Source organism: Pleurodeles waltl, chromosome 11 (genome assembly GCF_031143425.1).
Source record: "Pleurodeles waltl isolate 20211129_DDA chromosome 11, aPleWal1.hap1.20221129, whole genome shotgun sequence".
NCBI classification, from domain to species: Eukaryota; Metazoa; Chordata; class Amphibia; order Caudata; family Salamandridae; genus Pleurodeles; species Pleurodeles waltl.
This window is the reverse complement of record NC_090450.1, coordinates 349635863-349662650: the sequence shown is the minus strand read 5'-3', so window position 1 is coordinate 349662650 and position 26788 is coordinate 349635863. Positions and strand designations below refer to the sequence as shown.

Genomic DNA, 26788 nt, shown 5'->3' with positions numbered 1-26788 from the left:
GTCTCTTCTGGATCTTGCATAATCTTCTGTCTCGTGTTCTGGTGTGTTCTATGAAGGATACTGTGAGCTACTCCTGCTTTCCTGGGCTCTGGGGTGGGTTCTATTATTTACCTTTAATGTTTTCTAATACTCCCAGCGCCCCTCTACACACTACTCTTGCCTAGGTGGGAAACCGCTATTCGCATTCCACTTTCTTAGTATATGGTTTGTGTTCCCCCATGCCCATTTCTAACTATTGTAATTTTCACTATTTGCACTGTTTTCTAACTATTTTTACAGCTATTTCTGCATACTAGTGTATATAATTTGTGTATTACTTACCTCCTAAGGGAGTATAGTCGCTATGGTATTTTTGGCATTTTTGGCACCAAAATAAAGTACCTTTATTTTTGTAACATTGAGTAATTTCTTTCGGGTGTGAGTACTGTGTGACTACAGTGGTACTGCATGAGCTTTGCATGCCTCCTAGTTAGGCCTTGGCTGCTCATCCACACTTCCCCTAGAGAGCCTGGATCTAGACACTGACTACATTTCACTAATGAGGGATAACTGGACCTAGTATAAGGTGTACGTAGTTTTGGTACCCTCTACAAACCAGGCCAGCCTCCTACAGATAGAGAGTAGAAGTGGGGAGAATGTGCACCTCTGCCTCGCTGGATGTTAAATGGTTCAGAAACCTCAGTCCCCATACAGACATGGGCTGTCATGTCAGTGTATAGGAGTCATACCAAAGAGATCATTTTAGGCCCAGAGTTGAGGCGATGGAGGAGGGAAAATAAATATTTCCCGTCCACAGAGTCAAATGCTTTTTCTACATCTGCTAACAATATTGCCGCTGGGTGCCCCATACTGTCGGCCAAGGCTACAGCATTATGCAGTCGTCTGACATTATGACTAGTGTCATGCTGGGGCACAAAACCTGCCTGGTCTGGATGGATCAGCGACAAAATGACCTTAAGCAGACGATGCGGCAGTGCTCTGGCAATGATCTTGACCTCTGTGTTTAAGAGGGAAATGGGGCGGTAGGAGGAGCACAGGTCCGGGGGTCTCCCTTGTTTGGGAATGACTACTATCTCTACCCAGTGGAAGTCAGGAGACAGCTGTGAAAGCTTAACTGCTTCTTTTAAGACTGTGCCTAGAGGGTCACCCAGTTTGCACATGAACACTTTGAAGAATTTCCTGAGGAATCCATTAGGGCTTTGTGTTTTCCACAATTGTAGTTGGCTCTGGGCTGCCATCAGCTCTTCAACCATGAGATCGTCATCTAACGATTGTCTCTCAGTCTTAGAGAGGGACCGGAGGGCTCACTATTTATGTCTCAGGCAGAATGTCGCATTGGGCGTACAGATCGGAGTAATATTATGCAAAGTGTTGTGCAACAACTTTATTACTTGCAATTTGTAACCCAATCATGTCAAGAAGATACATGGTCAGGTGTGTTGTACAGAGGTAATGCAGTAATTTACTCATTATCTCACCACTGGTAGAGGTGTAATTGTGAGGCAAGCCATATGGTGCTGGCCTCATCCAGTAACGTGTTGCAGCAGTGTTTGGCAATGGAGTATGTCCCTGTGTAACCTCAGTTCCAGGTTTTCATTGTAGCGTATTTCTTAAGCCTCTGATCTCCTTCACTAGATCATGTACTGATTGCCTATTCCCGTGCTTTTTCCCTTTTGAGCCACTTATGATGCCCCCACAGAGAGTCTCTTTCAGAGCTTCCCACAAAATACCCAGGGAGTCTACGAATTCCCGATTTTGAGTAAAGTAGATGTCAATTGCCTCACTTATATGAGGGAGTTGTATCCTGGAGAAACCAGATTGCTAGTCTCCCTCTTGTGGAAAAGGCGCCAGACATCAGACGGGCAACAGTGCCTCCATGAATGGTTTAACAGGAGTGGGAGATCTACTATGAGTTTTTGTATCACTTTGAGGAAGGCAGAGCTTAGTGGGGGGTGGGGCATAGATGCTTACCAGTTTTAGGGGTTCCCAATATAGGAGGCCTGTGACCGCTATGCACCTGCCCAACTGGTTGGACAATGTCTTTTTTAATTACAAAATGGAGATAACCTCTTATTAGTATGGATACACCCCCTGGAGCCTCTCGTGAACCCTGAATGGAGGATTTGAGTGTATCCGTATCGTACCAAGATGGGAACCCTATTCCTCAGCAAGTGGGTCTGTTGGAGAAACAGGATGCCTGCATGTAGCCTTTTGGTGGTCCAAAGAACTGCTATTCTCTTGACCCTGTCCAGCAGGCTGTTTACGTTCCAAGGCACCAACTGGATCTGGCCTTTCGGACCATGTCATTGTTACCTGCCATCTGAGAAAGAAATGAGTCCTATGGTGGTGCATGTCAGTGTCCGCCGGGTGTAGTATGAGCACCAGCAACATCAGTAGAAAACAACAGGAACAACCTAACCCTTCCCACCCAATAGTCTGAAAACGTGAATTACCTGTGGCAGGACAGACCAACATTGTGCAACTGGGGGTCAGTGCTACCATGCCCCAAATGTATCCCAACCTAACACAACTAGTGCCAGCGTCTGCAGCTCAGAGTGGGAGTCTCAGACGCACAATAATGGGGAGCCCAAGGCGGGCCGGGGTGTCGATCTTACAGCACCGGCACCATCCTGCCTCTAGTCTGTACTTCGATTAATGCCCCTTGGCACCCAGTGTTCACATATCTTCGGTGCTAAGCCTGCGAGGTTCACTGTGAGTTCTCCCCCACTTTATTGTAGTAGCTTTCAGGTTGTTGTTGAGTCCAGCAGGGCAAGGCCACCCACCGCTTCCTCATGTACCTCCCCTGTGATAGCAGCCACTCCATCTTGAGCCATCTGTGATCTCTCACATGACTAGCGTAAGCGATTCCTGGGGTGCCCACAGTTTCTGGACCACTACTGGGAGAACTGGGTTATTTTCTTTAGCGTGAAGCCGGTATCAAAGGGGGGTTGCGTATGTGGTCAGGGAAGGAACTGACCACTGAACCACCTCCCCAGAGGTGTCAAAGAAGAAGAGCGTCTTGGAAGATTACTTTGAGTTTAGCAGGGTACAACAACATGATTCAAAAGTTTAGGTTGTGCAGTCTCTTTTTTGAATGTGTCATGGATTTCCGCTCCTCTTGGACTAAATTGGTATAGTTCCCAAAGATCATTATTTTATGGGATTGAAACAGTATTGCCTGCTGGGAGCGGGCATATCGTAGGACAGCATTTCTGTACAGGTAGTTTATTATACAAGCAATCATAGGGCTGGTGGGAGCCCCGGGATGGCCTCTGAGCCAGAATCCTATGGGCCCGCTCAATGAAAATATGGATGCAATAGGTAAGACAGAGCGCACCATTGGTCCAAGAATTTCCCAGGTGAGGACTCTTCACAGCCCTTAGGGAACCCTGCAAACCTCCCTTCTCCATCCTTCATTCTTGTAGCTAGTTCTTTGGCGATGGAGGAGAGTCTTCAAATCGTTCTGGCACGTCTGCCACCGTATCTTCCACTTCAGACACTCTAACCTAGACCTCCGCTATCCTGCCCACAACCAAGTGAAAGTCCTTGCGCAGCAGTATGACACTGGCGCCCACATCGCCGATCTTGTCCTCTAGCATGTTGCATCATTGATGAATAGCCTCAAGAATCATAGTAGTGTCAGGGGTAGCATTGGTAGGACCATCTACCTTTCTGGACAGGCCTCTGCCGATTTCACAGCAGGGCATGCGGATGTATCAAATATGCGTTGCTTGATGTTGAGGGACCTGATCTTTAGCCATGATTGATTACTTGGAGTACTGTGCCCACAGGATATCTAATGTCAGTATGTGTGGCAACCCACCGGTCCTAAAGGGGTACCTTTGAGGCAGCATGAGCATGAGCATATGTTGTATCTCTGTTGTGCGCTATCAAGCCGAGCGTCCAGCCAATTTCCAGATTTATCCGGACTCAGGCGATTCACTGCTGTTGGGTTTGAGACCCCGGGTCTTCAAGGATCAAGCGGAGATAAAGCACATAGCCTCCAGAGCGTACCCAGTCCACAAAGATCCTATTGTGAGCAATGCTTAGGGCTTTGTTGCCATCCCAAGCACAAGTTCTGCAGGTAGCCACCATCCCTGGGGTCTGTCAATAATGTAGCTTCCATAGAGTGCCCCCCACCCCTCTGGGGTCAGTGACAGGTCTGACCCAAGCACCCACAATGGCCCCCCACAGGGCGTGAGGGCGGCCTCCTCATCTGTATGGAGCGTGTATTAGCACTTCAGCCGCAGCTGCTGGCCTCAGCTCTAGCTTATCCGCTTCCCCACTGTTTTGGTGTATCAGCAGCTGGCAGGTCGCAGGAATCTGGGTGTTGCCCAGCCGCCAGTACCAGGCTCAGCCTACCTGTGATTGCTTCCCTCTTGCATGTCAGCGATTGACTCCAGCAGATCTAAATCTACCCCTCCCAAACCCCAAACGGCCCATTCCCGAAAAATACTCAAAATAGTACATGAATCAGTTTCTTGATTTGGGAAATGTTGGCCGCAGTTTAAAAAAAATAATAATAATAATAATATTAATTTATAGCATGGGTGCCCTTACTTTTATAAGGGCCTTAAATCATTATGTCATATCAAATATGGCATGCAAATAATAGGCCATGAATTGCCATAAATCACATTGTCATCTATGAGATTGAAAGCCCATGAGTTCATTGCTTACATTTGGGTCATAAATCACTTTTGACATATTAACAACCCCATAAATTGCCGACATCTGCATATCACATGCCAATCAATCAATTTGCCATAATTCAATTCAAGCGTTTAGTCCTTTGGGTATCTTGCCTCTTGGCGTTGGTGTTATTCCTTTTTTGTGTAGGAGGGTACTCATTTTCTTTTAGGCTTAACTCGCTACCTTGGTTAGTCCTTGTGTCCAGTTCTCCGGTGGACCTGGGTTGCGAGTACCGTGTTTTATGTACCTCCCCTGACTGCCTTACCCTGCCATGAGGCATCCCAAGGTATGTACCCCTGCCACCCCGCTGTGTTGGGTGTGGCCTTTCCTGTTCTTTAAAGCTCTTCTCCGCCAAGCCACACCTTTGGGTTACCGCCCAATTGGCGGCTCCCCCAATTCGGTTAATTTTATGCGCAACCTGCTAGCCGCAAAGCAGTCCATAAGTTGGCTCAAAATACCTCTGTTCCCAGTGCAGACAGGTGCACCCCGCTTTCCCTAAAGTATTCTGGCCACTGCAAGCTGATTAGACCATGCCCAATGCTTTTCCAGCCATTCGTGATGCAAAACCTTTTAACTGACACGGTTAGCTTTTTTCTCGATTTCTCTATTACTCCTGCTGACTTGGCCCCCCTCTACTTCTGTCTGGGGATGATCTCAGACCATATCAGCATTGTACTACCCAGCAACCTTGCTGCCCACGTGAGGTTTCCCCTGATGCTTTCCAGTAGGCCCTTCCTACCTAGCTGTGCCAGATCATTGCCCCCTCGGTGTATTATTACCATGTCAGGCTCAGTGTGCTGTGCGGCTAGCAGCTCCCCCAGTGTGGACTGTAGGTGCTCCCATTTCATGCCCGGGTAACCAAACCATTCTATGTTTGTTCGCAGTGGGCGTTTGCTCCCTCCTGGAGCCTCTTGCCTCCCATCAGACTTAGGCTCTCTGTACAAAGGAGTGTCACCCATGACGTTCTGCGCTCCGCACCTGTATTTGGAAGTGACCAGGAGGAAAGTAAGTTCTTGTTTGTTTGCCCCAGCCTGCCGTTCTGCCCCTGTTGTTGTGGAAGTGATTGGCAGGGGAAGGGGGGAGGGGAGGTCGGAGGATCTAATCATGCTTGCCTGGTTGTTACTTTCTGATGCAACTTTTATAGGCGTCTGAGCTCCAGCTCCTAATTACTTTTATGCCTGCCTCCAGCAGGACGTGTTGGCCCGCCGATGCCGTCACCCCCATCCGGAACATGTGTGTGCTAAACTTGCTTACTGGGAGCCCTGCCCTGGTCAGCGCCCTTTTGAGCACTGTTTTGAACTGAAATGTGCTCAAGCATACTCATGCTTCAAGAGCGCCCCGTGCCCCACCAGCCTCAGCTCTAAATACCTCTGCATGTTGCACACTGGCATAACTCTGTCGTCCAGGCAGCTTAGCTCCACTTTTGTCCATTTCTCCATCTGGTCGGTCTTGGGCCTCTTTAGTAGTATTTGCATCAGTTTGTGGCCCATTCGCACGTCCTAGCTTTGTATGCATGCATTCCTATTCCCCACTTTGGAGGTGGCCACTAGCTTGCTTACCCTAAAAGCCCCAAAAAGAGCCAGGGTGAATGCCGTTTTGAAGAGTGCGCTTTCAAACCTGTTCAGGTATAAAATGTTTAGCACCCCCACCAGCTGCCTTAATGTGTGGAATTCTATTGGGCGCCGCTAATCCCTAGTAGTTTCTTCTAGCCTGTGCCACCCTTTCATTGCTGCCCTTACATAATGATAGTTGGTGGGGTCTCTTCCAGTTACAAGCTTACTATAATGTGCCACTGCGGTTAGATGCCCCTGTGCCCAAGACTTTGATTTCTTCTGCGTGAAAGCCCACTGTATAAACTGCTCCACCTCTTTCTTCGCTTCCTGGTGGTCTTCAAAGGCCCTTAAAACTGTGACCTCTTTCCCGGTTCTTGCACAGGCGGCATAGTGTCTTGCTATCTTTGGGGCTAGGGCGTGCTCAATCAAAAGTGACAAGCCCTCACAGGCTGCCCGGAAACAGTGTCATCTCTTGTTCTGCTTCTGGAGCTAAGCTCCTGAATCTCTCCATCTGGAATCGAGAGAGTGCATCTGCTGTAGTGTTATTTATGCCTGGGAAGTGGCGCACTCCAATGTCTAGGTTGTTTGCTAGTTGTACTTTTACAAGGTGTTGCAGCAATTTTAACACTGTTGCGCACTGGGATGCCCCTCTATTAATCATGTGGGCTACCACCTGGTTTTCCGACCACAGCGTGATCTTCATGTCCTTCAGCTGTTCCTGCCAAATTGTTAGGGCCACTACAATGGGGAATAATTCAAGGAGCGCGATGTTCCTTGTGAGGCCCTCTGCTGCCCATGTATGTGGCCACTTCTTGGTGCACCATCTAATCTTTAGTATGGCCCGAAACCTATGCTGCCTGCTGCATCAGTGTAAAGTTCAATCTGCTTTGCGGACACCCAGCCTTCTCTCCATATTAAGGTGCCACTGAATTCTTCCAAAAATGACAGCCAAGTCCTAAAATCCTGCTTTAGCCCCGAGCCCAACCTGACATGGTGGTGTTTTTTTCTCGAGCCCCCTCGTCAAAGAGATTCGCCTGGCAAGCACCCTTTCTGCTGGGATGACTCTTGCTGCAAAATTCTATTTACCGATTAGCCCTTGGAGCTCCCAAAGTCTGGCCTTCTGCTTGCCCAGCAACCTCTGGATGCCCTTTGCCAAATCCTGTACTTTGTCCTGGGGTATGCTGGATTTGCCTGCTTCTGAGTCCAGTTGTATGCCTAGGAATACCAACTCGGTGGTAGGGCCTGTTGTCTTATCCTCTGCCAGAGGTACCCCCCAGCTCTGCCGCTAAAGACTGGAAAGCCTTCAGTAAGTCCCAACATTCTGTTCCCTTGGGCTGCCCAACAAATAGGAAATCATCTAGGAAGTGTAGCTTCCCGCCCCTTGGGTGTCGTTTGTGCAGAACCCATTCCATGAATGTGCTGAATTGTTCTAAATACGCGCACGATATGGAGCAACCCATGGGCAGGGCTTTGTCGAAATAGGTTTCCCCCTCAAATTTGAAACCCAGAAGGTGGTAACTCTCTGGGTGAACAGGGAGAAGCCTGAATGCCGACTCTATGTCTGCTTTCACCATCAAGGCACCGCGCCCTTTTGTTTACACTATTTCTACTGCATCCTCCAGCGATGCGTACCCCACCACGCAGTCATCCGGGCCAATACCATTGTTCACTGACTCGTCCTCCGGGTAGGACAAGTGGTGAATAAGCCTGAATTTGCCTTGTTCTTTTTTGGGGACCACTCCCAGGGGTGATATTACCAGACCAGGGGGGAGGGGGGTCTGCTCAAAGGGCCCTCTACTCTCCCCAGCTCCTTCTCTTTGTTAATTTTTTCTCTTATTATCTCAAGGAGTTCGCTTGATGAGCGCAGGTTCCTTGGCTCTACCTTATGGGCTTCACCTCTTGAAGGGCTTCTAAACCCTCGCTCAAAACGTTCACACAGTAAACTTGCGTCCTTTTTGTTATCATATTCGTTGGCTAGCTACCTCAATATGGCTGTGTTTATGGGGGATCTAGGCAACTCCACTTCTCTCCCTAACAAGGCGATGTTGCTGCCTTGATTACTACTTCTTCTCTTTGTCCATCTTGTGGCTGCTTCCTCTTCTCCTTTTACACTCAGCTGTGGGATGCCACCCCCCTACATGTGGAGAACACATGCCTGAACTTGCAAGCCGCCACCCAAGTGCACTTGTCCTTGTCATATTTGAAACATACCACTGTTGCCCCTTTCCCAGTTTGCGTCCCCTTCCACTGCGTATACTGATGCTGTTTGTAGAAGGGCTTCTCCTCCTCTTTCCTTCCCTTCTGATAGCTCCAGCGAAAGGAATGCTCGCTCCTCCCTGCCCAGCTCTTAGCTTCTCTTGCTATCATGTTGTGCATGTAACCTGCCACATCATCCTCATCCCATTCCATGTCTGTGTGAGCCTGCAGTTTAAGCCTGAAACCTTTGTGGTAATCTAACCTCTGGGCTTCGTTTATCTTTGACTCGTAGAGCCATAAATCTTTAGCGCAGTGGAGAAATTTCTCTACTATGATGCAGGCCATAATTCTAAACGCATCCATCCAGTTACCAAATTCCTCTTTTTCCTCACTCTATTTCTCTCTCCTCTTCCTTGTCTACTGTGGTCAAATCTAGGCCTTCGACCTGGATCTCTAAAAACAAGAATATGTCTATGAATTCCCTGTGCTAGATTCGCTCTTTGACCGCTATTGGTATCATACTTGCCAGACCTGGTGCTTGGGCTACCTTGTAGAGCCTCCCTAGGCTGCCCCTTTTGTATGCCACTGGGGCCACCTCCGTGCTTCTACTTCTGTGTCACTACCCCAGACTTGTGTTGGTAGAGCTCTGGCGCCAGCGGATGTTAACTCCTCCTCCCCCGGTCGGGTGACGGGCATCGCTTGCTCAGTGCTTCTGCTCTAGGCGCAGGGGGCCCTTTCCCCTGGGTGTCGCTGGGGTCTGTGTCCACCCTGGGCTCCGCCCCCAGACCCATTTGCTTTGCCTGCTCCCCCGTGCTTGGCAAATAGCAAAGGCACCACTGACTTTAAACATTCCTGCACAATCATACTGATTTGCTCACCATTGTTCACCTTCACTCGCATGCTGGGACCTGGGGCCCCGCCGTGAGGGATGCGCTTTCTTGTCCCCTGTTCTGCCTCCTTTGCTCGCGTTCCACTGCCGCTTCTTAGCCTCTCTGGCTAACTCCATCTCATCCCTGGCTGTGTCACTGGGCCTCTCCTCTGTGTACTCCTCCTGTGCTGTCAGTTCACTTGCTCCTCCACCTGTGATCTGCCTCATGATTCACTCTTTGTTGTGAGTTGAAGCTGCTTCCCTTGCTGCCTTGATGATTTCTTTGAGGTCTAATTCTAGGGTGGCGCCTTGGTTCTCCATGCTGAGTGGTGCTGCTTACGATCTCAGGTGCACTGTTGGCAGGGTTGCGTAGCCCGATGGGCGGTCCCCTGTTTTTAACTGCTCCTCAACGCAGGTTGCGTCGCCCATTGGGCTGTCCCTGGTTGATTTTGGGATTGGCGCTGCAACCAGGTCGCATCGCCAACCGGCCTGTCCCTGGCTGCCCGTTCTGCGCTGATAACTTAACTCAGGTTGCGTTGCCTTTCAGGCAGTCCCCTGTTGACTCATGTGCAGGCCCCAGCAATATAAGGATGGATTGCACTTGGTATGTAGCTCCTGGAGACCCTTAGTATTTTCTTCTGGCCGCACTTATCAATGAAATTGCTGGATTTTAAAAAAAAAATAGTTTTAAACAGGGGGTGCAGGCCCGATTTGAATTATGCGCCGGTGTGAACCACCAGCCCCTTCGCCTTCTTGGGACAGCAGTCTCATTCGCAAGCTAGGTGCTTGGTTGCTGCCAATGGCCCAGAATGAAACCAGGGAACTTTGAATCTTTATTTTTTCTTGACTTTATGTGCCAGCACACTCTGAGTCCGATGCCGCTCCACAATCCCAATTGATTGGAATTACCTTGCATAAAAATCCATTGCTACCCTATGAAGCTGCTGCTGGCCACTGCGGGGTTAACTTCTCTCAAAAATGGTGAGGGGGCGTGTCCTCACTGCTCGCTCACTCCCTGTTTGGCTGTGTCCTGTGCTGCATGGGACCTCCGCAAGGCTCTTGGGAAGCTCCTTTGGCCTCGATGCTGTTGGCGGCCGCAGGGTTAATGTTTTTCTATGAATGGGGTGGACGTGGCCTCGCTCCGCCACTCACTCCCTGCTGGCTTACTGCTGTGCTCCCTCGGCTCCACCGATCTCGGCGAAGCTCTTCTGGGGGGGCTCCTTGGGCTCGTTGTGGGCGCTGGCTGGACCAGGTCTTCTTCACAGCTCCCCCAGACACCAACGCTTGAGTACGCCATCACTGACTATGCTGTTCTATCGCCTCGCGTTGGCTGCCTTCTCCAAGACGCTTCTGCACGCCCAAGCCGCTCCACAACGTCGGTTCTCTCTGCAGATGCTCCAGGTCGTCGTTGTCCTCTTCGTGTGGCTGCCAGGCCGCCCAGGTGAGAAAGAGGGGTTCCGACCTGGGCAGGCCCTTTTCAAAAGATTCTTTGGTGCCCGTTGGGCCATCCAAGGCTTTGCACCCTTTCCGCTTCCGCCCTGCGCTGAGGGCTTGATGGGGCGGTGGGGTGGGGAAAAGAGGGGAGGAGGCCACTTCTAGTCCCCTCTTTGTTTGCGTACCCCTTTTGGCACGCTTTCATGCGGGCCTCGGAGTGGTTTCCGCTCTGGCCCCTCAAACCCCCTTCAGGTGCAGGACTTTGCCCAGACAAGACCGGTTTCAATGTATGCCACAAGTTGGTCCAGTCGCAGTCTTGTGGGCCTCCTCCAATTTACAAGGCCCCCTGCCCTTTGCTCTGTGATAGGCAGTTCTGCTGTATCACAAAGCTTGATTCCCATTCCCACAGTCCCCTACTCACCTCAGTGGTGTCTTGCAGTATGCTACTCAGCTCAAAGAGGCAGGATGGCGAAGGTTTTGAGACAGGTGTACCAAGGAGGAAACAATCAGGATCATGAACAGCAACTACTCCAGAGCCCCTACGGACCCCTGCCCACACCACATATACATCAGAGCCAGCACATCCATCGCCCTAGCTCCGAAACACAATGAACTGCTCCATCAACACTGGCACCTTCCCCGAAGTCTGGAAAGACGCTGAAATATGCCCTCTTCTGAAGAAATCTTTGGCCGACTGTAGGAAGTTAGCCTCTTTCTAGTCTTGTTACCCCCACTTTTGGCCTGTTTGTGAGTATATGTCAGGGTGTTTTTACTGTCTCACTGGGACCCTGCTAGCCAGGACCCCAGTGCTCATAGTTTGTGGCCTGAATGTGTTCCCTGTGTGGTGCCTAACTGGGTCACTGAGGCTCTGTTAACCAGAACCTCAGTACATATGCTCTCTCTGTCTTTAAAATTGTCACTACCGGCTTGTGACCATTTTTACCAATTCTGATTGCCACACTGGAATACCCTTATAATTCCCTAATATATGGTACCTAGGTACCCAGGGTATTGGGATTCCAGGAGATCCCTATGGGCTGCAGCATTTCTTTTGCCACCCATAGGGAGCTCAGACAATTCTTACACAGGACTGCGACTGCAGCCTGAGTGAAATGAAATAACATCCACGTTATTTCACAGCCATTTTACACTGCACTTAAGTAACTTATGAATCACCTATATATGTAACCCTCACCTAGTGAAGGTTAGGTGCAAAGTTACTAAGTGTGAGGGCACCCTGGCACCAGCCAAGGTGCCCCCACATTGTTCAGGGCAATTTGCCTGGACTTTGTGAGTGCGGGGACACCATTACACGTGTGCACTACATATAGGTCAATAACTATATGTAGCTTCACAATGGTAACTCCGAATATGGCCATGTAACATGTCTAAGATCATGGAATTGTCACCCCATGCCAAATCTGGTATTGGGTTGCTAATCCCATGCACCCCTGGGGCTCCAGCATGGACCCCAGGTACTGCCAAATTAGCTCTCTGGGTTTTTCACTGCAGCTACCGCTGCTGCCAACCCACAGACAGGCTTCTGCCCTCCTGGGGTCTGGGCAGCCCAATCCCAGGAAGGCAGAAAAAAGGATTTCCTCTGAGAGAGGGTGTTACACCCTCTCACCTTTGGAAATAGGTATTAAGGGCCTGAGAGGAGTAGCCTCTCCTGGCCTCTGGGAATGCTTTGAAGGGCACAGATGGTGCCCTCCTTGCATAAAACAGTCTACATTGGTTCAGGGATCCCCCCCAGCCCCTCCTCTGGCGCGAAGCTGGACAAAGGAAAGGGGAGTGGCCACTCCCCTGTCCATTACCACCCTAGAGGTGGCGCCCAGAGCTCCTCCAGTGTGTCCCAGACCTCTGCCATCTTGAATGCAGAGGTGTGAGGACACAATGGTGGCCTCTGAGTGGCCAGTGCCAGCAGGTGATGTCAGAGACCCTTCCTGATAGGTGCTTACCTGGTTAGGTGGCTAATCCTCCTCTGAGGGCTATTTAGGGTCTCTCCTGTGGGTTTCTCGTCAGATAACAAATGCAAGAGCTCACCAGAGTTCCTCTGCATCTCTCTCTTTGACTTCTGCCAAGGATCGAACGCTGACTGCTCCAGGACGCCTGCAAAACTGCAACAAAGTAGCAAGACTACCACCAGCAACATTGTAGCGCCTAATCCTGCCGGCTTTCTCGACTTTTTCCTGGTGGTGCAGGCTCGGAGGGCTGTCTGCCTTCACCCTGCACTGGAAGCCAAGAAGAAATCTCCTGTGGGTCAACAGAATCTTCCCCCTGATAAAGCAGGCACCAAACTTCAGCATCACAGGTCCTCTGGGTCCCCTCTCATCTTGACGAGCGTGGTCCCTGGAACACAGGAGCTGGATCCAAGTGACCCCGACAGTCCAGAGGTCCTTCTGTCCAAATTTGGTGGAGGTAAGTCCTTGCCTCCCCACGCAGACAGTAATCCTGTGTACTGCGTGAACTGCAACTGCTAGGGCTTCTGTGCACTTTTGCAAGGAATCCTTTATGCACAGCATAGCCCAGGTCACCAGCACTCCATCCTGCATTGTTCAACTCGCTGAGTTGACCACTGGCTTCGTGGGACCATCCTTTGTAGTATTGAGACGACCGCCGTGCTCAGATTTCTTGAACCCCTGTTCAAGTGCTTCTGCGGGTGCTGCCTGCTTCTGCGTGGGCTCTCTGCGCTGCCCCCTCTGTCTCCTCCTCCAAGGGGCGACCTCCTGGTCCTTCCTGGGCCTAAGCAGCACCCATTTTCTTCAACCGCGACCTTTGCAGCTAGCAAGGCTTGTTTGCAGTCCTTCTGCGTGGAAACAACTCTGCATCCTCCAGCATGCCGTGGGATATCTTATGTGCAAAGGAGAAGTTTATGGCATCTTCTGTTGTTGCAGAATCTTCACCTTCTTCCACCCGGAGACGCCATTTTGCACCTTCATCCAGGGTTTAGTGGGCTCCTGCCCCCCCTGGACACTTTCATGATTCTTGGACTTAGTCCCCTTCCTTTACAGGTCCTCAGGTCCAGGAATCCGTCTTCAGTGCTTTGCAGTCAGTTGTCTTTGCAGAATCTCCTATCACAACTTTAGTGTGTTTCTGGGGAAGTAGGGTAACTTTACTCCTACTTTTCAGGGTCTTGGGGTGGGGTATCTTGGACACCCTTAGTGTTTTCTTACACTCCCAGCGACCCTCTACACACTACACTAGGCCTGGGGTCCCTAAGTGGTTCGCATTCCACTTTCTTAGTATATGGTTTGTGTTGCCCCTAGGCCTATTGCATCCTATTGTATTCTACAGTGTTTGACCTACTTTTCTAACTGTTTACTTACCTGATTTTGGTTTGTGTGTATATTTTGTGTATTTTCCTTACCTTGTAAGGGAGTATATCGTCTGAGATATTTTTGACACATGGTCACTAAAATAAAGTACCTTTATTTTTAGTAACTGAGTATTGTGATTCTTAGGATATAGTGCTATATAAGTGGTATAGTAGGAGATTTGCATGTCTCCTAGTTCAGCCTAACCTGCTCTATCGCTACCTCTATCAGCCTAAGCTGCTAGAACACTACTAATAAGGGATAACTGGACCTGGCACAAGGTGTAAGTACCATCACCCACTATAAGCCAGGCCAGCCTCCTACAGTAGGATGCGATGCAGAACTAACTTAGCTTGCAAACTGCCATCAAAGCCATCCAGGCCACACCCCCACTTGCATTGCAGTATTGAGGTTGTTCACTGCCTTGGGTCAGAATTTCGAGAAATAACTCCTGAGTTCAAATCAAATCAAATCAATCTTTATTCGGATTTTACTCCACAAAAGACAAAAACAGTTTCTTTAAAATAATAATAAAATATACAATAGATTAAAATACGGAAGAAAAACATTACTAATAAATAAAAACCCTTACTACTACAAATTGTAGAATTATTCATTCTCATATCGAAGGTTTTCTAAATATGACAGCTTTTTCCTTAATTCCTGAGTTATTGGGGAGATCCTTACACTACAACTAAGGAAAGTGCCAGAGTGTCTCAGTATACTGGTTGCGTTCTCCGTTTTAGTCTACGTTACCTAAGTCACTTCTTTCAAATCACTAATGCTCTCTTGGAAAGGAATCTCACTGCGTCTATCATTCATGGTAATAAGGACCAAATCAAGAACGTCCTTTGAGGGCTTCAAAATGTTGGCCCTGTTCAGGATATCACGCTGGCTAAGGAGTATTTTGTTGTGAGAATTACTCAATTATTTGTTTCCAAGTTCAGTATTTTTATTTTTTTCTCGTTAGTGCACACTGCAGGCAGTATTCCTATACTCTCGCTGCTTGGTTGAACAAGAATACCAGTTCTTGCTGCCATGTTGTTTTTCTGGTTATCCTTAGTCACATGTTTGAACATTACTCCTTCAAGATGGGGTTCCAAGTCCCAGTTGTTCTTTTCCTATGTACGTTTCCTTGCTGTTCGGTGATATGCAAGCTATAATGGACACTGCCAACATACGTTTAGTTTCCGCCACAGGTTGCAGTGTAGTGTTTGATTGGATGGGGCTTCGTTCATGTAAGTGTCTTTGTCACTGTTGAGTAGCAGGACATTGTTTCTGTTTACAATAGGGTATCAGTTTACATGTGTGTGTTTTGTGAATGTTGTGTCACTCCACAAGTATTCTCTCTGCTTTGTTTCCCTACCTTCTTTTTCATGCCATACTGTTTCATACTTGTCATATTTTATATGTTTTCTAATTTGACTTGTTCTAACTGAACTAGTTTACTTAGCAACAGTGTTCTTTTTTGCCAAACTGTTTATTTGCTTGCTCTTAATTTATGCAAGCCTTGTGCTGCTTGCCAATAGCGAGGGTCACCAATAGGAGAGGGATTCATCGTTGCTGCTGTCTTTCCTTTTTCAAATAATCTATTTAGTGTTGCTGCTGCTTGTCGCCTCTTTGGGTGCTTTGTTGCTTCCCTCTTCATTCTGAATGCCTTTCTTCACGCTAGCTTTACAATCAAGCAATAGCGAAGGCATTATCTGTGGGACCTCTGCTTTTTTAGTGACTATAGCAGAAGCAGAACAGTCATATTTGTGGTCATTGACTGGTTTCTTGTTTGATGCTGCAGCCACTGCCTTCGTAAGGTTACTGCACTCCCAATGCCTTAGACCCCAATATATGTACCTTAAACACACAGCCAATATATGTATGTACACATACATGCATGAACTACAAATGCTTTGCACACACACACACTTAAATATGCATGTATAAATTACATGTTTATGCCTATATATATATATATATATATATATATATATATATATATATATATATATATATATATAAAAATAATGTGTTCACAAATTCCATTTACTTTTTTTTTTTCTTTCTTATTTTTTGCTTAAACCAGTGGTTCCCCAACCTGTGGTCCGGGGACCCCTTGGGGTCCACGAAGCCTTCTCAGGGGGTCTGCGACTGCTTAGAAAATCAAAAAATTATAACAAATATTGACAAATTAGGTCCCCAGCTTACAGTAATGACTCAGGCGGGGGTCCCCGGATTCCAATGATGATTCAGTGGGGGTCCCTGGGTTCCATTAATGTTAAAATGGGGGTCCACATAAATCAAAAGGTTGGGAACCACTGGCTTAAACCATATTTTACTTTCATGTTTCCTTAACATTATTAGCAATATCAATATGCATGAACATATCTAATTAATACAGTTACATAATACATATATTTGAATATTATTTGAATATTATATATACTATTTTTAATTTAACATAATAAAATTTATTCAAAGTCTGTCCTTTAAATAAAAATACATTTGTTAGCTATGTTGTCTGTATGGCTTCTAAAGTTCTGAAGTTGGTGTTGGTTTTGGATGAGCCAGCCCAACTTTACCTCAAACAATCCTTTAACTATTTTGCATATGCATAATATGTTAACACCTTTAAGTATGTATATCTTATGTGTGTGACTGTATCCATAAATCTATATATTTTCCTCTTGCTGCGGAGAAACTTGAAAAGCTTTACAACTCTCCTGATACCATTACTATATGACTCCTCCTAAACAACTTTCAAATTATCCCCCTACCTCCACTCCCTGACTCATCCCACACCTCTTAAATTACTATGGACTGCCAAAATATCCTTTCCAAATCTTCCCTCCTTTATCCTATTCATCTAACAGGTGTAGGTGTCCACCACACCCAATCAATAACAATTTATATTTTATGTCTACTAATCCACCTTGGGTTCCGGAGTAGTATATTACTCAATGAAAATCGCTTCAACAGGGGTAGTAAGCACTATATAAATACAATTACATATATGGAATCCAAGCACATGAAAGGTGATCAGCCGGGCAGGTTTCTGGTCTGGTGTTAAAGAGGAACGCCACAGCAGACCCCGCTCACACACATAATGGATGCCCACGGTTGCATTAGACACTCCCAAACAAGCATTAACACAGAATTCACACTTTCTACTCTGGACTCTACTCAAGCCTGGGGAATGACCACTTGCCCTTGATTGAGAACTACTTACAACAAATAGAACTCCTGAGGCTGACTCAGGAGTAAAGGGAGGAGCTAAACAGCCCAATTGCATCAAAAGAGCTACGAGCCGTGATAAGGAGGTTAGCCACGGATAAGTGCCTGGCATCAGATGGGTTTCCACCTGAATCCTACCATACTTTTCTGATCACCCTTATCCCCAAACTTCAAACCCTCTATGATAAAGTCCTCAAATGTGGCTACGTGTCCACAACCATGAAAGAAGCACTTCTTGTGCCTCTCCTGAAGCTCAGTGGGGTGCCAGAGAGGGCTGGTTTATTAAGACCCTTATTGATGCTGAACATCAACTATGAGATCATAAGAAAAATGGTGAAGTCCTGCATAATATCGGTGCTGTCCGACCTGGTTCACCCTGACCAGAGTGGCTTGTGCCCGAAAGTTGTACATCTCCCAAAAAGCAGGATCAGGGGACTCCTATACATTCTCAGTTCTAAGGAAATTGATGTCCCAGAACCAACCATACTCTTGGCAGACCTCTAGAAAAAATTCAACAACATTATTTGGGTCTATCTATGTCGGGTGCTCCACAGAATGGAGCTGTGTGACAGGCTAATACGGTGGATCAAAATCCTGTATACTGACCAGACATCAAAGGTCAAGAATAGGAGGACCAAATCTGCCCCACTCAAGATTCAGAGAGGCACAAGGCAGGGATGCCCACTGTCACTCCTGCTGTTCCCCGGGGAATAGAACACCTGACTATCCACTTTCGCAGGGACAGACAGGCCATTGAGCTTGCACTATACAGTACCATACGGCATCTGTTTATAAGAGGATTGTCTCCTGACACATTTGCAAGTCAATACTTTGCCATTGTGGTCCACCATATTGAGACTAGAGGAGCTTGACAAGATGTTGGAACTAGGACCAAACTAGAGCAAAACATTCCTGTTTCCCAACTGACTCTGCACTGCCAGCCCCTGGACTTCGTTGGGAACAGTGACTCTTGCTATCTGGGGATTTGTTTTCTCCATAAAAAAGCAGGATATAATTGATGCCAATGTGGTGGAGCAGTACTAGCCTCTGCCAGCAGGTAGGCCTCTTGCAGAAACTGCTACTAAGCATCATGGAGAGGGTGGCGCTCATCAAAATGCTGATGCTACCAAGAATTCTTTACTTCTTCGCCGATCTCATAGACAAGACCCCCTCTGCTTGGGCATGCGAATACTGCAGTATCTGTAGAGATAGAGAGTATCACTTCCAAAGGCACAACTGCCCACTTTCCGGGGCCATTTAGGAGTCCTCAGTTTTGCCCACTACCAGATGGCCACCCAGCTACAGTTGGCCGTTCAAGGACTAGCCGAAACACCCCCTCTCAAGGCACGATGTGGCTGTGGTAAATGGTCACAAGATGATGTCCAGGGTGCTCTCCTGGCTTGCGGATAACGGTTAGCTGGAGGAAATCCACTGGTGTCCACCTTCATAGAGCTCAGGCACATCAACAGACGGAAATATAAAAGTGACATTTCTTACGTCTCCAACCTTCTAATCAGGGTCCTGCTGAAGGATAGAGGCCACAACATACAGACCTGGAAGACACACAGAATGGTGGAAGAGGGCAGGTTGAGAATGTTTCACTAGGTCAGAGACATGTACTGGGTACCTGTGGGGCTCTTTCTTATATACGGGACACTAATAGTGGCATTACACAAATGGTAGGGGAGCACCATCATGGAGGAGCTCGTCCGCACTCACACCCTAGAAGCCATAGTGGATATTGGGGACAGCAAAAATGCAATAACAAGACTAAACAGAGACATACAGGAGGACCTGGACTGTGACCTCAGTCAATTATGCACAAGGCGTGCCCAGAACCTGGGGCTGGACCTCGCCAATAGAGATTGGGAGAGGACCCTACAACATCCTCCAACATTGCAACAATTCCCTTTCCTGCACAGAATATAACTTACACCCAAGAGGAAAGGTCTTATATAAACTACTGCAGAGAGACACTGCCCAAGATGTCACACGCCTAACGTAGATTTCATCCACAAGGTGTGGACTTGCATTGTGGTGACAGACTTATGGTTCAAAATGACACACATGTTAAAAAGTACCCAGAATACAGCAATACGATTCAACCCAAAATGTTGTCCCCCTAGGTCTTTTCCCACAAGTCACTAAAAAGAAAACGAGCAATAACTTCCTCAGCCGAGCACTAGTACTTGCCAAACACTGCATAGCCATGGCGTAAAAGGCACCAGCAGGTCTGTGCTACAGAACTGGACCGATTCAGTGTTTTAGTGGGCCGACATACAGCTGGCCTCAATGCACAAAGACAACTTTAAAGGGCAGGGACGCCATGACCACACTAGACAATGGGAGGAAGTACTGGCAGATTTCACAAGCCAGGGTGATCAACAACCATTGTAACACAGGTATGTTTATTGGTACTGCTGCAACACCCTAGCACATATAGAAATCAGATGGGGCCATGGACCTGATCAAGCTTCCAGACAGGAACAGGCTGCCACCCACCGGATGATACCCCACAGTTGACATTACTTTGGCACTACTCCTCACTCTACAATGTTTGTTTTCCCTTCCCCTCTATCCCCAGGTCATCTGATGGACAAGTTAGATATTGAAGTGGACTGATCCTCTAGGTTGTAGTTTTTCCATTGTGTTGCTTCGATGTATTCCATGCTTGCTGGGCTGCTCTTGGAAGGTAAACATGTGACTATTTTGAGCAATTTAATATTGATGACTGTTTCTTTGGAAAAACGATAATACAAATATTTTAAAAATACTGATGCAACCAGGTGTCAGGTTGTGCAGTGTTTTGAAGGCTATCCTGGGCATCAGATGTTCAACAGGATGATACGCCCATTGGATGCCAAGATCCAGTCTGTGTTGGAGTTGGAGGCTTCCTTCACTCAGTCTCAGGTGACAGTCTTACGACTTACTGGCTTTGGGGCCAACTATGGGACCATATTTACAGACTTGACAACCCTGATATCCAAGAAGGAACCAAAGAAGGTTGTATGGAATGTGGATTGTCAGGAGGGCTTTACAAACCTGATGATAGCACTATGTAATTCAACTGTGTTGAAGGCAGATGGCTATAGACAGCCCTTTCTTCTAGTCACCCCAGCTAAAGGAGTTGGAACAGTTCTGGCTCAACTTGACAACAGTGGTAGCGTGTTCACTGGCTTTCATTAGTCCCAGACTGCTTCCTAAAGAACAGCAAAGGACAGTCATTGAAAAAGAATACTCTGTAACAGTGTCAACTTTGAGGAGGTTCTAGCATTACTTGTTTGGCACCAAGTTTGTGATCCAGACACATCAAATAACACTCAAGTGGTTGCAGGCAATGAAGAGTGAGAATCCCAGGTTGCTAAGATGGTCTATCTCAATACAAGGCCTAGATTTCACAATGGAGCACAAAGCTGGAGTAAATCATGGGAATGCAGATGGGCGTTTCCCCTAGTTTTGATCCAATGACCGAACTTCTCCAACTGTTATGGTATGTGTATTTGTAACGCGCACTATCATTTGCTAGAATATCTTGGCAATGATCAAGTGTTCGTGCATAGCTCTTATTATGGTAGGCCGGTTAACTGAAAAGCCAGGTCTTTAGCTTCTTTCGTGATTCAAGAGAGGAGGAGGTTAAGATGCCAAGTGGACGGTCTTTAAATGCTTTAGGAGCAATGTAAGAGTGCCCAGCCTCCTGATCTTGTTCTGTATATGCATGGGATGTGGCGATTAGGAGTCGTGCAGAGCAGAGGTCTCTGAGTGGTTAGTAGATGAAGATGCAAATGTTAAGGAAGGGGGGGCCTGAGTTGTGCACTACTTTAAACTTGTGCATGAGGACTTTGAATTTAGCTTGTTTGTGTGTATGTTAGAGGGAAATCTGTTAATAAAATTAAACAGATCAATTTGACACAGTAACATAGGTTTAATCGATTTTCAGCTGGGAACAACAGCCAGTCTCAACATAGAGGCCATGACTGAAGTTCAAAGTTCTAGTTCACAAGCAGTGGTATTTATACTGTAAAAAACACAAAAAACTATGCTGACAAGTTCAGCATTGACGTAAGCAAGAACAAGCACTACAGATAAGATAATAGGGGAGAGGTACCTCTTGACAAGAGCGCATGCATGATTATTGATCACCTCATGGGCGGGTAAGTAACATTGACGTCAATCTGCATCTCTATCTTTTCTGCACAACAAGTGATTATCTGTTACATGATGCTCACGGTAGCCCTGCCTTGTGCTAATGCTTATCTGACCCTTACACAGTTCCCCTCACCAAGATATGAATGATCTGTTGTTTTTCGGACCCTTATGCTAAGGCAGGATACACCCTTTTGTTCCATCCTGTTCGTTTTAAGTGAAGATTTTGAAAGCGACGGTTGGTGCAGCTTTAAAGAAAATCTCTCATTCTAATGTGGCTTGGGCCTCTTGTGTGTTTCAGCACAGCTACTTAACAATGCAGCATGTGTATAAGTTTCCTAAATAATAAGTGTTTGTTTGTCCTAAATATGACCTGCCTTTTCTATTGAACCCACAGTCTGTCTTTTTTTAGCATTTCATGTCACGTATTAAGCCTTTCACTACTTACATTAGTTTACAACTATCCCTAGCCTAAAATGTTTGTATTGGGATTTGGGAACTTATATTTGTATGTATGTGATTTATGTGATGTGTTCCTATTCTTCCTACATCATATCGGAAGCCAGTGGAGCTTCCTGAGGTGTGGTGGGATTTGAGTTTTTTGTGGAAGGTTGAGGGTGAGTCCGGCTCCTGAGTTCAGGATGGCTTGAAGCCTTCTAGTGAGCTGCTTGGTGGTCTCAGTGTAGAGGGTGTTCCCATAGTCCAATTTACTGGTGACTAAGTCGTGATTGACAGTTTTTCTACTGTTGCTTGGAGCCATTTGAAGATCTTCCTCAGCACCTTCAGGGTGTGGAAGCAGGATGCAGTGGCAGCATTGACTTGTGTCGTCAGGTCCAGTTTGTTGGACATAATCATTCTAAGGCTCCTGGCATGGGTCGGGGTTCAGCCGCTCACCAGTTGGAATCCAATGATGAGGTGATATTGCCAAAGGTCACTACTTCTGCCTTGTTGGTGTTGAGTGTGAGACAATTGGCTTGCATCCAGTCAGCTCATTCGGTCATGCAGGCGGTGAACTTGTTTCTTACGTTGGGAGTCGAGAGGGACAGAATGAGCTTGAGCTGCGCATCATTGGTGTAGGAAAGGACATTGATGTTGTGTACATCGATGACGTTGGGCAGATGGATCATGTATGCATTGAAGAAGGTGAGGCTAAGTAATGGACCTTGAGACACTCCACCAATGAGTATGTGGGTTTCCGATGAGTAAGGAGCTAGGATAACAGCCTGTGCTCTGTCTGTTAAGTAGGAGCAGGTCCTTAAATGCCATTCTCATGCAGGTGCCTGAAAAAGATGGGGTGTGGGACAATGTCAAATGGTGCAGAGAGGTCCAGGCTAATGAGGGCTGCAGGGCTTTTTCTGTCTAAATTCATGCAGGTGTAGTTTGTGGTGGCGATGAGTGCTGTTTCTGTACTGTGGTTGGGCCTGGATCCAGAGGACTGTGTGACGTCGATGAGCTGATTGCTGCAGAGGGGGTGTGTGAGATGTTGGGTAATCAATTTCTCTAAGACCTTTGCTTGGTATGTAGTTAGAAAGCATGGCTGTGTCACCGGATGGTTTATTGAGCAGGGGCATGATGGTGGTATGTTTCCAGGTGTGCAGAAATGTGGCTGAGTCAAAGGAGGCATTGAGGATGGGTGTTAGTGCTTTGCTGATCCGTAGAAGTCCTTTGGGGAAGGTGTAGTAGGGGAAATGATCAGATGGGGCCCCCGAGTCAATGGTCTTTATGGTAGCAGTGATTTTGATATCGGTGACGACAGGCCATGAGGTCCCGATTCATTCATTGTCCCTAATGGGTAGTTAAGCTGAAACAGAGATGGAGTCTGGTTGAGGGTCGACGTTGCTGTATGTGGCAGTGATTTTGTTACTGCAACGTAAGCTTTTGGGTTGCTAGACCTAGGTGGGATGTCTGGTGGGATGGGAATGTCTGCTGCTTGGTGAATGGGCCTGTACTGTTCCCTGAGTGCCTAATGCCTGTGAAATGGCTATCCTGACTTTTTTTGGTCCTAGTATTACACTAATCTAGTGTGCACAAAGGCCTAGGGCTGGTCCTGACAATGTGAGGTCCATGACCTGTCTCCTGACACAAAGGTGAACACCAGTGTGCCCTCATAGGAAACAGCAGACTATTGTCTTGTACATGGGTGTATCACGTAAAGCAGTGGTGTGAGCATACCATAATTTATGATTATAATGTGACCCAACCTTTTTCTCTAGGTCAGTGATAGTGTAGTATACTGAGCCTTATTGTGTCAAGTTTCATTGTTATGTTAAGTCCCAGAACCTTGCAATGAAATCCCATGTGCAGGTTGAATGTTTTTGTACTGTGAGCATGTGATACCTATATGATAGCGGGATGGTGTGCATGTTTGAGGCTACATACTGAAGCAAGAGGGTTCGATTTGGAGGCCTCTGATTTAGCATGGCGTAAGATGGTGGAAGAGGACAGCTTCCTCAAACAGAGGAAGTGTATATCTTGCATGTGGGCTGGAGATCCACCCACTCAAGTGAGGAAGATGGAGACAATGCCACCTTTAGTAATTCTATGAAGACATTAGTAGCTCTTCCTGATGACTGCCACTTGATAGATAGTATGGATCTTGAGTGGAACCGCAGTTTCTGATGTTCAAGGTGAAGAAATGTCTATATCAGGGCTGCCCTTCTGATTGTCTCTCTTAACTGCTTCAGTAATTTTGATGAGAACCACTCACATTTTGGGTACTCCTGCTTGAAGCAGTGCTACCTGCCGTGAGAAGAGTCACTTTACATAACGGGTTTGTCTGGAGAGCAGCCTCAAGAGGATAATTGAAAGAGAATCACTCAAAACCAGTTCTGAAGTTTCAAATAGTGGATCCACATCCAAGGTCTGGGAAACATGTATGAAAGTTGGACCAAACCACCCAACTTTGTTCCAGTCCCAAGTTCTTGACCAAGAAAGGAACTCCTCTGTAGCGTCCTCAAAGAACTGCTACATAGCTAGATCTGGTTTGTGCCTGACAGCTAGTCTCCACAGGATGAGGGGTCATAACCTGAAGTCCTCCATTTTCTGCTTGAGAAGGTGTCTGCCTAAGCGCCTAAAAGCCTGTCAGCCTACTGAAAGAAGGCAAGGAGAATGTCCAGGAGGTAGAGCCCAGAGCTTTCCAGGCACGAGGAACGCCTAGAGAAAGCAGACTACGAGAGAGAGTGAGCTGGTGCTGCCACTGCCAGAAACAAAAACGGGTGAGTCACAATTAAAAGGATCCTCAACTGCACGCTACCCCTCAGTGGTGCCAGTCTGCTTGGGAGACTGCAACTATACATCACCAAAAAGTGGAGCCTATTGCTACTGAGTGCAGCTGATGGGGCTGGAGGGAGGCTGGAGTGGGGGGGGGGGGGGATGAAGCTGGACATCACTGCTGAGATAAGCCGGGAGGCTGTAACTGGCTAAGTACCTGAGTAGCGACGTGGGCTCTGCAGTGCTGTAATCATCAATCAGCACTTGTGCTGGCAAGGAACTACAACTACAACAAGGATGGAAGGCACAGGCTGTACCCACAATATCACCTGACCCTTGAGATCATTGTGCAGGTACTGCAAGGCTTCCTCTGTGACGGGGCATAGGACTAAGACACTCTGAGGAAATTAAGCACAGGACTTGAGACATTGTGCCAAAATGAAACCCTGGGTAAGATCTACTGAACTGATTCTTGTATAGCAACATGTGGGAGTAACAGTGGCATAATTTGCACCTGTGCTTAATGAATGCTTCTGCCATTAGTTATTAGGTAATGTAACTACTAGGATCAACTGGGTGCGGAGAAAATACTTGAACAGTAGTGTAGCGCTTACTGAAAAGGCAACCAAATACAACTGTGTGCTCGCTAATCTAACCTAAATCGAGTAGTATTTAGTTCTGCTTTTTTATTAAAAAACGACAAGCAGTGGGCTGCACATTAAGCTCTTTTGTCTGTTGGTTCACTACTGAGTTATGAGCTCCTGCTCCCACGCTATTTCATGGGTAAGCATGTGAATGCTCACCCTTGCCACCATGAGAGTCAAGTGCAGAAAGGGTTGTATTTGGCCCATTTTGCAATGCTGTATATAGCAGGAAGGGCCCAAAGACATTAGTGGCAAACAACATCAACCACCACACTGGGGGACCAGTAGCCCCTGCATGCCCTGAGCCCCCCAAATGGGGCCCCTTGTCTTTCCTACTTTACCTACCCATCACAGCACTTTAGCAGTTGCCCACGTGTTATGTCATTACTCTAAAAATGTCTTCAAAACATTCATACTTTTGTGACATTCCACTATGTATGGACAAGCGTCCCTTGTGAAATCTCCATACAATAAGAGTATTCTAAAATCATTTCCCCCCTACCTTCCTTCCCTGATTATGCCGACTGGGGAGGAAGCAATGCTAACCATCAGAAAAAGCAGAAAGAGCAAGGACTTAGGGCGGGATGGCAACTCTGCATCCATTGCTACAACAGGGCACTGAGTTTTCTCAGGATGCGTAAAAAGCCTTCACTAAGTCCCGTAATTCATTATATTTATGTATTTATAAATGTATTATTTTAATATTTATATAGCACAACCAGGATCAGAGAAGTATACAATAAATCATGACTGCAGGAAAAGTGGATTATAATAATTAAGAGGGTGAATTGTCGTAAGAGGAAAGGCAAATCATGTCTCTCATATGCTGCAACCTCTACAACTTCTGCAGATGGTTGCATACCTCTGCAGCTGCTCTTCTACACCTCACGCTGTTAAAAACTGATCCCATAATGCTGGCTAATTATCTTGACAAGCTCCATTCTTATTCTGCTTGTGTTCACGAAGAACGGAAGCCATTTCCAGGATTCACTCCACCCAGCCCAGAATCTCTGCTAATGGAGTACACTCGTGCACTGCTCTCACACGATATGTGATTGTGTGAGTAATGTAACCAATTGATCTGGCTTGAAACAGGCAGTATTAAGTTAGAATGATTAATCAACTGTACTGAAATAAGCTTATTTTTAGTCTGTGGAGTCTAGAAGGAAGCGGTCTCCTTGATATTCAAAATTCACTACAACAGGGGGAATGGCTAGCATCACAAGTTGGTGGACTCCATTTTCTAGTGCTCCTGTGAAATACCTATGAATTCTATGAAATCCTACTGCCTAGAAAGCTTATTTGCAGCTACTAGCATTGGGTGGGGGGTGGCTTGTGTGCGATGGTATATCTGTGGCGACGCCTACCGTAAAACGAACAAACTATGTTAAACTGGGAAGCCTAGGATGTGACAAATTATGTGGCAGAGGCCATGCTGAGAACAGCTATGTAGGGGACGGCCCAGGTACTGGGAGCCTGGTTCACAAGGTAACATACACATTTGATTAA

At 47.0% G+C, this 26788-nt stretch overlaps 1 protein-coding gene across 10 annotated transcripts in view; it reads right to left on the bottom strand.

Moving 5' to 3' along the window:
- Positions 1-26788, bottom strand: part of PASK (PAS domain containing serine/threonine kinase) — a 1088660-nt gene that overhangs the window by 403551 nt on the left and 658321 nt on the right. The window lies entirely within an intron of this gene.